Below are 4,743 nucleotides of genomic sequence, written 5' to 3'. Positions count from 1 at the left end.
GGAGGGAGTGTCCCACACTGACAGGCTGGAGGAACTGAGTCTCTTTAGTCTGGAGGGAGTGTCCCACACTGACAGGCTGGAGGAACTGAGTCTCTTTAGTCTGGAGGGAGTGTCCCACACTGACGGACTGCAGGAACAGTGAAACGTGCACCTGAGGACACCAGTGAAAGTACCTTTAAAACTGAGAAGAGGAGCCACTTCTTTACACAAAGTGAAAAGAGAAAAAGACACGGACACACAGATTCCAAAGGCCTTGTGGCTTTTATTATCCCACTAATCCCAGTTCCCCACATCTGTCTGCGTCTCTCGGAGTGAAGGGGGTGGTCTGGCTGTCCGAGCGTCCAGGAGTGAGGCCGCAGGCCTGTGGCCTATAGAACTGACAGGCAGGCGCCATACAACACTGGCTGTCAATTCATAGGTCATCGTCCTGCGCCCCTGGCCCTGCGGGCTCGTGGCCCCCCGTGCCCCTCCGGGGGCCAGGAGGAGGGTGGCCGGTCCTGCGGTCTGCTGCACAGGGGCTCCTCTCTGCAGGTAACAGCAGCTCCACTGGAACCACAGCTCTTCCACATGGAGTTGCTGTTACAGCCAGCGAGTGCCAGTCGAGCAGGGCTGCGCTGCCCCCTGCTGGCTGGGTGGACACACTGAGGCCCTGGGGTGGAGAAGAGAGGACAGAGAGTTAGAGCAGGCCGACGTGTAACACCACTGAGCACTGAGCACTGAACACAGATAACAGAATACTGACACTGAGCACAGAGCACAGAGCACTGAGCACTGAACACAGATAACAGAATACTGACACTGAGCACAGAGCACAGAGCACTGAGCACTGAACACAGATAACAGAATACTGACACTGAGCACAGAGCACAGAGCACTGACACTGAGCACTGAACACAGATAACAGAATACTGACACTGAGCACAGAGCCATGAAACAGCAATAGATTTGGCTACATGGCACAGAGCAACACATATCTGCTGTAGACAGTTAAATATGCACTGAAACGTTTACCACACTGAACTTCAATTTTACCACAGTCTCACTGGGCATTACTGCACTGTACTGTGCTTTTACCCTGATCTCACTGGGCTTTATTGCACTGTATTGTGCATTTACCCTTATCTCACTGGGCTCTACTGCACTGCGCTGTACTGTACTTTTACCCTGTTCTCACTGGGCTCTACTGCGCTGTAGCGCATTTACCCCAATCTCACTGGGCTCTACTGCTCTGTACTGTGCTTTTACCCTGATCTCTGATCTCTTGTGCAATTTCCCTCACGGGATCAATAAAGTATCTATCTATCTCACTGGGCTCTACTGCGCTGTACTGTGCTTTTACCCTGATCTCACTGGGCTCTACTGCGCTGTACTGTGCTTTTAAACTGATCTCACTGGGCTCTACTGCGCTGTACTGTGCTTTTACTCTGATCTCACTGGGCTCTACTGCGCTGTACTGTGCTTTTACCCCGATCTCACTGGGCTTACTGCACTGTACTGTGCTTTTACTCTGAACTCACTGGGCTTACTGCGCTGTACTGTGCTTTTACCCTGATCTCTCTGGGCTCTACTGCGCTGTACTGTGCTTTTACCCTGATCTCACTGGGCTTACTGCACTGTACTGTGCTTTTACCCTGATCTCACTGGGGTTTGGCCCTCAGATTCTTCATGCCACTGAGTCTCAGTGTGTCATGTGATCACTATCTCCTGGCCATGAGCTCTAATTTACAGCCCCACCATAGACGCTCTGCTCCTCCCACCCACTGGCCAAAGAGCAAACCTATCTAGATAACAGAGCAACTTTATGGTACTTCTAAATATAGCCAGAGCAGGGAGCCCAGAGAGCAAAAACTTGCCCCCAGTATTTCTGTCCGCCCCCCACTGTCTCTCTCTGTCTCTTTCCCTCTCTGTCCCTTCCTGTCTCTCTCCCTGTCTCTGTCTCTTTCACTGTCTGTCTTTCTCTCTTCCTGTCTGTCTCTCTCTGTATCTTTCAGACTTTGACTTACCCAGCCTCCCACCCATACGAAAACAGAACCATAAAACCATAAAAGCTCAGTTCTGCGCCCAGGAGAGCTGTTCTCTCTCTCTGGCTGCATCACACTGCAGATTAGAGTCAAAGAGAGCAGGACTGACCCTCGTCAGAGCTCATCCTCATCCTCAGATCTGTAGAGTAACTGTAGAGACACTCAGCCCACCTCCTCTGTATCTTCACATAAACACCCCATCCTCATCATCACCAGGTCTGTAGAATCACTGAATAGACGCTCGAGTGACTACAGCTCCCATGATGCACTGCCACACAGTTTGCTGTAGTCCTCCAGGTCTGGAAGTGATATGTGACGCCGTGCATTGTGGGAACATACCTTTCTGCCTTGAACACTCCCTGAAATTGTTCTAATGATTAACACAGTGTATTTCTCTTACCGGATCCGAGCACAAGTCTGCGTCCCAGAGGGTGCTGTGCACGTTGCCGTGTCAGCGGGTTGACATGACAGCCATTTTGTGTGCTTTCAGATTCATTCCTGCACTAACAGGGTCCGTGATGTGGGCGGTGACATCATCGAGCCCTTATCAGAGCACAGTGCCCAGCCCAGGTGAGATGTGGATTAATGCTCAATAATTAAATTGGAGGATTCTAACTGTGTACTTGCCGCGTGAACTCTGGAAAGTCTCTGCCCCTGAGAACAGAGCTCAGAGGGGCTCTCTTCCACCTGCACTGGGGCCAGCAGAGAGCCATGAGCCCATCAGAACCATCAACCCAGTCCCACTCACAGAACCATCAACGCCGTCAGCCATTGAACCCATCAAAACCCCTGTCCCTCTCACAACCACGAGCCCATCAGAACCCCTGTCCCTCTCACAACCACAAGCCCGTCAGAACCCCTCTCCCGGTCAGAGCCGCTGGTCCAGAATCTCACCCTCTCTTCCCGGCGCCGGTCGCTCCCGCGGGGACTCGGAGTCACCTCTCCCACCGGACCGATCCCCAGCCGACCGGGACACTGGGATCTCTCTGCAGGATCCCCGCAGGGGTCGGGCTCTCAGTCCTGTGGGCCCGGCCCTATCCCCTGTCCAGAGGAGAGAGAAGGACAGAGAGGGGAGAGGAGAGAGGGGAGAGAAGGACAGAGAGGGGAGAGGGGAGAGGAGAGAGAACGACAGAGAGGAGAGAGAAGGACAGAGAGGGGAGAGAAGGACAGAGAGGGGAGAGGAGAGAGAAGGACAGAGAGGGGAGAGAGGAGAGAGAAGGACAGAGAGGGGAGAGGGGAGAGGAGAGAGAAGGACAGAGAGGAGAGAGAAGGACAGAGAGGAGAGAGGGCCCTGGTGCTGGAGCTGGACTGTCAGTCCCAGGGCAGCGCTCAGCTTAAGAGCGCAGAGCTGAGCGCAGGTTAATGATTATCAGGCCTGTCAATATTTAACTCTGCCAGCCCTGCCCGGCCCGGCCCGGCCCTGCGGAGGAAACGCGCTGCTCCTGAGCCCGTCTGCGGGCCCAGCTCCAGGCTCCCCCCCCCGACATCGTCAAACAGACCCCCTGCTCCCCACAGGGGCGCCCCAAGGCTGCGTCGTCACCCCCAAATTCGCCCTCGGTATGGGGTGGCGCCAGGGTGCCTATCAGAAACTGCTCCTGAGATCTCCGCCCGCCGGTCCAGAGTCCCCCCCGCCCCCCTCCCGCTGATTAACGAGAAGAGAGTAATTAAGAGGAGGGGGCAGATAATAACCTTCTGATTGAGAGAAGCGGAGAGCAAAGTCTCCTCCGAGCACAGCCGCAAGACAAACACAAACCTGCTCGCAGGAGCAGGGCGGGGACCGGCCAGTTTATTAGGTACAGGCAGCGTACAGCCAGTGCACACCCCAAGATGGTGGAGGTGCTGGGTGGGGGCCCATGCTGCACCCCTCAGGTGCACAGGGGACCTCCTGGGGTCCCGCCTCCCACTCCTTCCCTGCTGGCCACTGGGTAAGTGAGCGAATTGCTCAGTTGCTCCGGAAAAAGGAGGCTCTCGGGTGCACAGAGAGGAGTGGGTGTGTGGAGCAGACCGCCCAGTTGTGCCGGTGACTCTCTGCCTCAGGCTGAGACAGGATCAACCCCGGGAGAGAGCCTGTTCCCTCCCCAGGCCCTGTTTCCCACCCTGTTGCTGTCTGTCGGACCCCAGCGCGTGGGACATTCCCTCTCTGAGTACCGCTGTGTCCCCTGTCCTGTCCTGCTAGGCTCTCCTGTCCTGCGCTGTCTTCCCTGAGACAGGCCCCTTCAGCACATCACAGGGAGACAGAGAGGAGCCCTGTACCCTACTGCCCTTGTCACCCCCCCAGACTCGCTCCTGTCCTGGAAGAGGGGCGGATTCAGCTTCACAGGTCTGTCCTCAGCCTTCATACCTGGACCTGGAAACCCCACAACCTGATCTCCTGGTCTCACTGGGCTCTACTGCGCTGTACTGTGCTTTTACCCTGATCTCACTGGGCTCTACTGCGCTGTACTGTGCTTTTACCCTGATCTCACTGGGCTCTACTGCGCTGAACTGTGCTTTTACCCTGATCTCACTGGGCTCTACTGTGCTGTACTGTGCTTTTACCCTGATCTTGCTGGGCTGTACTGCGCTGTACTGTGCTTTTACCCTGATCTCAGTGAACACCTATTGCACCTTATACAGATTGTTCCACGGTATAGTAAGATACCTCTGTACATTATACAGAATGCTCTGTGTCTCCAGACTTCTGCTATCAGTCCTGTGCTGATATGTGAAGTGATGAGTAGTG

At 54.9% G+C, this 4,743-nt stretch overlaps 1 long non-coding RNA gene across 1 annotated transcript; it reads right to left on the bottom strand.

Moving 5' to 3' along the window:
- Window positions 1–242: 242 nt before the first annotated feature.
- Window positions 243–2,902, bottom strand: LOC148646495 (uncharacterized). Its single transcript, XR_015927779.1, has 2 exons — window positions 2,131–2,902; window positions 243–649 (listed from the first exon to the last, which is right to left on the bottom strand). It is a non-coding gene; the product is annotated as an uncharacterized LOC148646495 (long non-coding RNA).
- Window positions 2,903–4,743: the final 1,841 nt, after the last annotated feature.

Source organism: Lepisosteus platostomus, chromosome 16 (genome assembly GCF_059453375.1).
Source record: "Lepisosteus platostomus isolate fLepPlt1 chromosome 16, fLepPlt1.hap1, whole genome shotgun sequence".
In the NCBI taxonomy this organism is placed as follows: domain Eukaryota; kingdom Metazoa; phylum Chordata; class Actinopteri; order Semionotiformes; family Lepisosteidae; genus Lepisosteus; species Lepisosteus platostomus.
The sequence above is the reverse complement of the archived record's forward strand: the minus strand, read 5'-3'. Positions and strand labels throughout refer to the sequence as shown.